Raw genomic sequence first — 11,266 nt, forward strand, 5'->3', positions numbered from 1 at the left:
ATACACTAGCTTATTATTATAAAAGATTTTATTATAAATTATGTACTCACTTACCTCCTGGGTGTTGTGGCAACATATTAGTTGTTTTTAAATGAAGCATCTCTGCTGCTGTTCACCCTGGTACAGGTTACATAAAAATGCATGTGTGAGAATCAACTCTGTCATTATCAAAACTGCAGTTTGGAGGTTTGGCTTTCTGACTTTTGAGTTATGGCTAATATTTAAGACTATCCGTTAGTACATCTGTCCAGTGTCCTAATACATATGGTATGCCTCCAAATTGGCAATCACATGGGCCACTTGTGCTTCAGCTGCTCTGAAGGATGCCTGCCTTTTTGTTGAGCTGCCTCCCAGAGACCTCACAAGGCAGTAAACATTGTGTACCTCACCATGGTATTTGGCAGTTTCTCAAAATGCCCTTAAGAGCAAAAATATAGTAACATGAGCTAGATAATAACAGGCCAGTAGATGGGTTAGTAAATTGAAAGTGCCAAATGATGTGTCAATGTAAACAAGAGGTTTCTAACTTCAGTTCTGTCCCATTGAAGTTATTTTTCTATGACTAGGTATGAAAGTATAGCTTGCCCATCCCATGGCAAATAGTATAGCATTAGAAAGCAGAATGCACTGGATGTCACTAACAAGATCCAAAAGTCCTTAGTAGAATGAAAGAAATATAGACAAATTTAACAGGATTAAATTGAATAGGATAAAATGTAAAGCCCTGTGCTTGTATCAAAACTTCAGTTAATAAAGGAAAAGGATTATGTAGCTTAAAAATAGCATTTGTGAAGAAGACTCAGTAGTTTTAATTTACTATAAGTTTAACATGAGCCCACCATGTGAGCACACAAATGTACTAAAGTCTCAGGCTTTATTAGTAGAGGCATGATGTCCAGCACAGGGAAGTCCTTCATAATGTTTTATTCTGTACTTGACCATTCATGTTGGGAGATTTGGATCATTTCAGAGTGCCACAATTAAGATGGACACAGATAACGTGAAAAGTGACCGAGATGGTAACTCATTTACAAATAGACCCAGAACAATTATAAAAAGCTTCAAGAGTGCTTTAGTCTAAAGACTGGGGTTGTGGATATTTTTCTTTAAATAATTAAAGGCCTTGTCAGATAGAAGAGGGGTAACATTTACTTGGGTAGCTCCAGAGGGCAAATCATTACAGATTTACAATAAGTCGGATTTTTGGCTTACTTTTAGGAACTTTCTAGCAATAAATTGAAGATAACCCTCTTCACTGGAGCTGTTTAAATGGAAGCCGATTTGCTGGAAATGTTCAAGAATAGTTTCATACATTAGGTAGAACTCTGGATTAGAAGACCTTCAAGATTCCTTCTAAAGCTAATATTTTCCCAATGGACTCTTCAGCTTCTCACTGAATTTGCAAGGTCTGAGGTCAAAGTTGTTCCCAAATGAAGTCATGTTACAAACTTCTATCCCGAATTTCCTACTTTAATAAATACAAATCAGACAGCACATCTTTGTTGACAACAAATTTAGATAAACTCACTATTTTATTTCATGATGCTACCATTGGAAAAGGACTCAAATACAATCTTAAAATGAATATCGGAACATGCTGAGAGCTTGGGTGGAGGAAATAGGAGTGGATGCCTGAAGTTAAAGGATTCTGGTTTGAAAATGAAGATTACAGTGGCATTCTGACCTCCTGTTTCTCTTGATAATAAACACCATGGTGGTTAAAGTGATATGTGGAAGTTGAAATTAACAGTAGTATGTACGATGTGATATGATAGCAGTGTGTGTATCTGTGTGTGTGTGTGTGTGTGTGTGTATGTAATTCCATATATAATTCTTTAGTTAGAGTGATCCTTTTGGAGCATAAAAATGTTTGTACTGATACGTTTTACATGATACCATGGATTTTATTCCATCAGATGAATGACATCAAGATTTTGAGTTATTATGCTTTGTATTCTTTATAAGTTAACCTAGGACTCCAAAAAGTCTAGAAAAGAGTATCCTCGTACTGGAAACACATCAGTTTCCCTATTAAACAAATGTAAATTGAATCTCAAATGTGTGTGTATGTGTAAAACTGCTTTTGCCAGCTAAATCAGGGTCCCCTCCACATATGCCTTTTCTGATAAATTCTCCTGATACATTCCCCATGTAGATGTTTGCCTTCTCCATGAGCCTTAACCTGGGTTAACCACATATCATGTGACCAGAAGCTATAGCAAAATTGTCTTGGCCTTCTTGCTTCCCTTACACCCCTGCTTCCATTTCTGGATGTATTCCTATGTCTAGATAGTTTTTAAATAAACTTTTTATTTTAAAATAGTTTTCAATTTACAGAAAAATTAGGAAGACAACATAGAAAGTTCTTATATACCCCAGACTAAATGTCCCCTATTTTTCACATCTTATAGTATATTTGTTACAATTAATGAAGCACTAATGAAGCATTACTATTAACTCAAGTCCATACTTTATTCAGATTTTCTTAGTTTCTATATAATGTATTTTTTCTCTTCTAGTTATCCCATCCTGGATACCACATTGCATTTAGTCATTGTTTCCTTAGGCTGCTCTTGCCTCTGATATCTCAGACTTTCCTTGTTTTTGATGATCTTGATAGAATGAAGAGTACTAGACAGGCATTTTGTGGAGTATCCCTCAATTGGAATTTGTCCAATATTTTCCTCATGATCAATCTAGAGTTAAAGATTTTGAGGAGGAAGATCACAGCAATAGAGTACCATTTTCATCACATTATGTCAAGTATACATATTATCATTATGATGTATAATTTTTTATATGATCTGATCACCTAGCTTGAGTGAATGTGTATCAGTTCTATCCACTGCAAAGATACTTTCCCCCTCCTTTCAGTACTGTACACTTTGGAAGGAATTTATTATATGCAGCCCACACAAAGTTGAGAGTTGTGCTCCAACTCTCTGAAGGTGAAATATCTACACAGTTTATCAGAAATTATTCTGCATGAGAGATTTGTCTCTTTCCTAATTTATTAACTAATGTATTTATATCAGTACAGACTCATGGATATTTATTTTATACTTTGGATTATAATCCAATACCACTTTATCTCATTGGTCAAAATTGTTACAGCTTTGACCATTGAATGCTCTTGGGTTGACTCAAGGCCTTTTGACATACTTCCATCATTTTATTTTTGAGCATTTACTTTCTGGCATTGCAAGAAACTCTAAGCTCAATTATATATTTCTTGGGTCAACCTCTTCTGGGAACCATAGTTCCATTTATTGGAGAATGATATTAAAAACCATGACATTGGTGCTGGATGTGCTCATTATTATTAGGACTCCATTGCTTTGAGGTCCTCTCAGCAGACTGAGCAAAGAAATGTGTGTGTATACTAAACCACGTATATATATGTATCTATAAATATTCGTTCCATATGTAAGAATTATATCTATATTAAGCTAAACATGAGATATTGCTGATATCTTCAATTCTAATCCATCATCAAAAGGAACATTAATAATCCATATGGATCATTCAAGTCTCCTCCTCTTACTTGTTTGTAACATTCCACTCCAAAAGTGAGAAACTTAGCTCCTACCATCTGCCATACATTTACACAGTTGTTTAATTCCAGTATATATGTACATCACTATCTAAATTGTTAACCCCTACCCCAGTGGGGTCGTTTTTGGATATCCTGCCAAATGCCCTCTTATCTAGGAGTTTTGTTTAATTTTCTCTCTTTTTTTTTCCTTGTATTAAGACCATTGTTTCATGTTAATGCAACTGCTGAGAATTTTTTTTTATGACTGAGAAAACTTGTTTACAGCTCCAGCATATAAGGAAAGTGTTCAAGGCCAGATATGCCTCAGATATTTAACCAGTAAGCCTTCAGATCAGATCAGATCAGTCGCCCAGTCATGTCCGACTCTTTGTGACCCCATGAAGCGCAGCACGCCAGGCCTCCCTGTCCATCACCAACTCCTGGAGTTCACCCAAACTCATGTCCATCGAGTCAGTGATGCCATCCAGCCATCTCATCCTCTGTCGTCCCCTTCTCCTCCTGCCCCCAATCCCTCCAAGCATCAGAGTCTTTTCCAATGAGTCAACTCTTCGCATGAGGTGGCCAAAGTACTGGAGTTTCAGCTTTAGCATCATTCCTTCCAAAGAAATCCCAGGGCTGATCTCCTTGAGAATGGACTGGTTGGATCTCCTTGCAGTCCAAGGGACTCTCAAGAGTCTTCTCCAACACCACAGTTCAAAAGCATCAATTCTTCGGTGCTCAGCCTTCTTCACAGTCCAACTCTCACATCCATACATGACCACAGGAAAAACCATAGCCTTGACTAGACGAACCTTTGTTGGCAAAGTAATGTCTCTGCTTTTGAATCTGCTATCTAGGTTGGTCATAACTTTCCTTCCAAGGAGTAAGCGTCTTTTAATTTCATGGCTGCAGTCACCATCTGTAGTGATTTTGGAGCCCAGAAAAATAAAGTCTGACACTGTTTCCACTGTTTCCCCATCTATTTCCCATGAAGTGGTGGGAACAGATGCCATGATCTTTGTTTTCTGAATGTTGAGTTTTAAGCCAACTTTTTCACTCTCCACTTTCACTTTCATCAAGAGGCTTTTTAGTTCCTCTTCACTTTCTGCCATAAGGGTGGTGTTGTACATAAATACTTTTGTGTGAACAAAAACTCAGCTCTCACAGAAGACAGTTATTCAGCATTTTTTGATGTGCCACAGTTTCCAGTTTTTCAATATTTAATTTAATTTTATTTTGTTTTTTTCTTTACATCTAAGTTTGGGTTTGTATCTTTTCCTTCTAACTCTTCACGTGGCAGACTTTGTCGTCTCACAGCTTTCTCATTTATAGAAAAGAACACTTGCTTCTCTGAAGTCATTGTCATATATTAGGCTAATGCTGTTGTCCGCACCTGGAACTGAATTGCTTGTTGAAACATTTGCTTTCACTGTTTGTGAAATATGCATTTATTCCTTTTATGAATGTTTTAAAAGTCAATTGATATTAGATTCTTTTAAGTCCTATTTTCTGCCTTCATTGGTCACTTTTTTGTTTTTGTTTTTTATTATTGTAGTATAAGATGTTAGGTTCTGTAATTTTCACATTCATTTTAGCAGGTACTGAGTGATGCTGTATATATAAATAAGTATATTGTTTGATATTTAGACCACCACATGGCATGCTTGACTGTTATTTCAAATGTCTGTTAATGCAAAGTAGGCTACTCCATAATAGTGTTAAGAACAAAACTTACTAACAAAGTGATATAAAGACTTAAATTAACACATTATGTGGAGCCCTATCTTTACAAAAGTTTTCTACTGTAAAATGCTTTTACTTTTATTTTCAGTTTTCATTTGATAGTATTCAACCATAATTATCGAAGAAGGCAATGGCACCCCACTCCAATAGTCTTGCCTGGAAAATCCCATGGACGTAGGAGCCTGGTAGGCTACAGTCCATGGGGTTGCGAAGAGTCAGACACAACTGAGCGACTTCACTTTCACCCCAGTGGGAAACAACTCTTAGCTAGAATAAGATGCTTATATATAGCTTATTTTGCCTTTAGTCTTACAGATGCTACCTATTTTCAAAGTTACTTGAGACAGCACCATTATCCCATACATTTCAGTGAGGTTTTTTCATACATTTGTAATACAGTTAATATTGTTTTGTCACATTCTACATTCCATCCTCGCATGCCTCAACATCCTAAATGATTTTTTAAATTTATATGCATTAAGATTTACCATTACAGTAAAATGTAGAATGGTTTTCCTTCCCTAAAAATTCTCTGTGCATCATCTATTCACTCCTTTGAGCCCCTGGAAGCCATTGAACTTTTTTTTCCCACTGAATACGAGCTTTACTTTTTATCCTAATATTTGAACTCCTAGTATTTCTAAGCCCTGCCTTAAAAGAAGGGTTCTCCCAACTCAAAACACTCTATGTACTAAATGTTACTCGAAATAAATGGGTCACTGGGTTAAGGTTTATGAACCTTTTTGGCTATAAAGAGATTAGCTTGTCCTGCCCTTGTATGGTCCCATTGTTTATTCTCTTTTTAAAATTTAATTTATTTATTATAAGTGGAGGCTAATTAATTTACAGTATTGTGGTTTTTGCCATACATTGACATGAATCAGCCACGGGTGTACATGTGTGCCCCATCCCAAACCCTCCTCCCACCTCCCTCCCCATTCCATCCCTCTGAGTTGTCCCAGTGCACTGGCTTTGAGTGCTCTGTTTCATTCATCGAACTTGGACTGTTAATCTGTTTCACATATGGTAATATACATGTTTCAATGCTATTCTCTTGAATCATCCCACCCTCGCCTTCTCCCAGAGTCCAAAAGTCTGTTCTTTATATCTGTGTCTCTTTTGCTGTCTTGCATATAGGGTTGTCATTACCATCTTTCTAAATTCCGTATATATGCATTAATATACTGTATTGGTGTTTTACTTTCTGACTTACTTCACTCTGTAAAACAGGCTCCTGTTTCATCCACCTCATTAGAACTGACTCAAATGTGTTCTTTTTAATAGCTGAGTAATATTCTATTGTGTGTATGTACCACAGCTTTCTTTATCCATTCATCTGCTGATGGACATCTAGGTTGCTTCCATGTCCTGGCTATTGCAAACACTGTTGCAGTGAACATTGGGGTGCATGTGTCTCTTTCAGTTCTGGCTTCCTTGGTGTGTATGCCCAGCAGTGGAATTGCTGAGTCATATGGCAGTTCTATTTCCAGTTTTTTAAGGAGTCTCCACACTGTTCTCCATAGTGGCTGTACTAGTTTGCATTCCCAACAACAATGTAAGAGGGTTCAGTTTTCTCTGCACCCTGTCCAACATTTATTGTTTGTAGACTTTTTGATAGCCACCATTCTGACTGGTGTGAGATGGTACCTCATTGTGGTTTTGATTTGCCTTTCTCTGATAATGAGTGATGTTGAGCATCTTTTCATGTGTTTATTAGCCGTCTGTATGTCTTCTTTGGAGAAATGTCTAATTAGTTCTTTGGCCCATTTTTTGATTGGGTCATTTATTTTTCTGAAATTGAGCTGCATGAGCTGCTTATATATTTTTGAGATTAATTCTGTCAGTCTCTTCCTTTGCTCTTATTTTCTCCCATTTTGAAGCCTGTGTTTTCACCTTGCGTATAGTTTCCTTTGTTGTGCAAAAGTTTTTATTTAGTCGCATTTGTTTAATTAGGTCCCATTTGTTTATTTTGTTTTTATTTCCATTATTATGGGAGGTGAGTCATAGAGGATCTTCCTGTGATTTATATCAAAGAGTGTTCTGCCTATGTTTTCCTCTAGGAATTTTATAGTTTCTGGTATCACTATATATAATAACATAATTGTAATCATGCATTATGCAGACTTTTCAGAGTGGCTTTTTTCACTTAGCAATTTGCATTTAATTATTTAAGATTCATTGATGTCTCTTTTTAGCTTGATACCTCACTTTTTAAAAATCTCTGAATCACATTCCATTGTATTAGTATTCTAGAGTTTGTTTACCTATTTACCTGTTGAAGGAGACTTATTGGTTGTTTCTGGGTATGATGATCATTAATAAAGCTGCTATAAATATTTACAGTCTTTTTCATCTTATCTCCCATTTTCCAAATTCACACTTACTTTTTAATCTTTAAAAAATAATTACTTTTTTATGAAAGAAATATATACTCATTTTAAAATAAATCTAAAAGTTAAAATATAATGAAGGAAAATTTTTTATATACTATAAATACAATTTTTAAATATTAAATTTAGCTTGATGACCCAGAGGGATGGTATGGGGAGGGAGGTGGGAGGGGGGGTTCAGGATGGGGAACATGTGTACACCCGTGGCAGATGCATGTTGATGTATGGCAAAACCAATACAATATTGTAAAGTAAAATAAAAAAAAAAAGAAACATTTTTCTTTCATTCCCAGATTTTCAGTTTTAAATTTAAAAAGTGCCTTATATTTCTTATGAAAACAAAAGCAGTTTCAGAATTGAATAAATGAGAAAATCCTATCCTTTGTTGTTGTTCAGTCACTAAGTCGTGTCCTACTCTTTGCAACCTCATGGACTGTAGCAGGCCAGGCTCCTCTGTCCTCCACTATTGCCTGGAGTTTGCTCAAATTCATGACCATTAAGTCAGTGATGCTATCTAACCATCTCATCCTCTGCTGCCCCCTTTCTCCTTTTGCCTTCAATCTTTTCCAGCAGCAGAGTCTCTTCCAACGAGTCGGCTCTTCCCATGAGGTGGCCAAAGTACTGGAGCTATAGCTTCAGCAACATCCTTCGAATGAATATTTAGGGTTGATTTGCTTTAGGATTGACTGGTTTGTCATATAGTCCAAGGGACTCTCAAGAGTCTTCTCCAGCACCACATTTTGAAAACATCAGTTCTTTGATACTCATTCATCTTCATGGTCCAACTCTTGAATCTTTACATGACTACTGGGAAAACCATAGTTTTGACTATATGGACCTTTGTTGGTCAAGGACAACAAGAATATGGGGAAACATGTTAACATTTTAGTTAATATATGTGATATGTATGATATATATATATATATATATGCCATATTTACATTCCATTTTCCTATTAGGATATTATTTTTTCACATTGATAAAATGATATGAATATAAAAATATAAAATTTTCCAAGTCAGAAAATAGAGTTTTACTTCCTTTTTCATCATTATTAATTTCTTGTTAATGGACCTTTAGGATGGTCTCGATTTTTCTGAATAAGGCTTGCTCTGGTTATCATGCATTTAATTTTGTTTGCCTCTCCAGTTATTTTTGTAGGATAAATTCCTAGATGTGGAATGACTGGGTAAAAAATGTTCATACATTTAAAAGATACACAGACAATACCATATTGCCCTTCAGAAAGACACTATACACTTAGACCCCTACCAAAAACGTAGAATTTCTTTCTCCAGATTTTTTCTGCTTTCATCAGTGATCATTTTATATGTAAACAAATACATCTTTGGCATTTCACTTTCCATGTTTTTGATAATGTGTAAGATTAAGAATTTTCTATGTGTTTAATGACCATTTGTATTACTGTTTATATGAATAAGCTGTTCATACTCAGCCCGTTTGTCTATTAAGGGATTTTTTTTGCACTGATAAAAAGAGATCTTCATAAATTAAGTATATTAGTTCTTTCTTTTTGTTGTTGTTGCTTCAATTTTTAAACACTTCACACTACCAATTGTAGAAATAGTTTTAGTTTAGGCTTTTTAATGTTTAAATTTTTATTTATTCTATATTTTCTTTTTTTGTACAGTAAGAGGTAGGGATTTAATATTTCTTTTAAATGTATAGTCAGTTTTATTAACATCATTTATTGGACAACCTATCCTTTCCCCACTCATTTGAAATCTCATATTCATCTTGTATTGAATTCCTATATATGTGTATCTGTTTCTGCAGTTTTTTTTTTTTTTCATTTAGCAAATATAATTTTTTTTTATTTTTAAAATTTTAATTGGAGGCTAATTACTTTACAATATTGTAGTGGTTTTTGCCATACATTGACATGAATCAGCCATGGGTGTACATGTGTTCCCCATCCTGAACCTCTCTCCAACCTCCCTCCCCACCCCATCCCTCAGGGTCATCCCAGTGCACCAGCCCTGAGCACCCTGTCTCATGCATCGAACCTGGACTGGCGATCTGTTTCACATATGATAATATACATGTTTCTTTTTTTTTTTTCATACATGATATTTTACATGTTTCAATGCCATTCTCCCAAATCTTCCCACCCTCTCCCTCTCCCACAGAGTCCATAAGACTGTTCTATACATCAGTGTCTCTTTTGCTGTCTCGTACACAGGGTTATTGTTACCCTCTTTCTAAATTCCATATACATGCATTGGTATACTGTATTGGTATTTTTCCTTCTGGCTTACTTCACTCTGTATAATAGGCTCCAGTTTCATCCACCTCATTAGAACTGATTCAAATGTATTCTTTTTAATGGCTGAGTAATACTCCATTGTGTATATGTACCATAGCTTTCTTATCCATTCATCTGCTGATGGACATCTAGGTTGCTTCCATGTCCTGGCTATTATAAACAGTGCTGCAATGAACTTTTTCCCAGATGAAGACTTGTAATTATTTTGATACTAGCTTTAACATATGGTAAGGGAAGTGCCCTCTCAGCAGCTCATCTGCTAAATCTTCCTGGACAATTCTGCATTTTTTCTTGAATTATATTAAATATGTAGATTAATATCAGGAGAATTGACATTTTTGCAGGACTGGGTTTTCACCCCAGGAATGTGGTAAGTTTCTCCATTTGCCTTCTTTGTGTACCTCAGTTAAGTTTTATAATGCTCTTTATATATTTATTGTACTTTTACTGTTAGGGTTTGAACTTTCAAAACAATGTTGAATAATAGTGGGAATAGGAGACAGCCTGGTCGTTTTCCTGACTTTACTAGAAATGGATTTGATGTATCATCTTTAAATATACTTTCAGATGACTTCTTAAAATGCTATTTATCAAGTTAAGAAATTTGTCTTTTTAATTTCAGAATTTTTCTCAAGTCAGGGATAAAAGTTGAATATTGTTTATTTTGGGGATCTAAGAATAATCATATGGCATATTTTTACATACTAAATGTATTGAATTACATTATTGGTATGCTGACTCATCCTTATGCTTTTGGCCTAAACTCTACTTCACTATGGTGTATTCTTGAAGTATGCTCCTCGATTTGATTCACTAATATTTCACTTAGAATTATTTGCTTAATTTTTAATTCTCCTCAAATATCTGAATTTTTGTCAGTTACTTATATTCATACATCCAGAATAATTAGTGTACAACTCTTATGGAAAACTCAGAAATTGTGAAAGTCAGTATTCAGGATCCTCTTCTCTTCTTCCTCGAAATGCAGCCAAATGGTCTAGGGAGAAGTATCAGGCAACAAACCTCACTTAAATAATTGAGACCAATTTGGGTATACCATGATCTACTGATGTACATGGAGCTTTCCTGGTGGCTCAGATGGTAAAGAATTTGCCTGCAATGTGGAAGACCCAGGTTTGATCCCTGGGTTGGGAAGTTCCCCTGGAGAAGGGAATGGCTAACCACTCCAGTCTGGCTTCCCAGGTGGCACTAATAGTAAAAAACCCATCTGGCAATGCAGGAGACAAATGAGACATGGGTTCTATCCCTGGGATGGGACAACCTCCTGGAGAAGGACATGGCAAACCACTC

The sequence above is a fragment of the Bos javanicus genome, chromosome X (assembly GCF_032452875.1).
Source record: "Bos javanicus breed banteng chromosome X, ARS-OSU_banteng_1.0, whole genome shotgun sequence".
Taxonomy (NCBI): domain Eukaryota; kingdom Metazoa; phylum Chordata; class Mammalia; order Artiodactyla; family Bovidae; genus Bos; species Bos javanicus.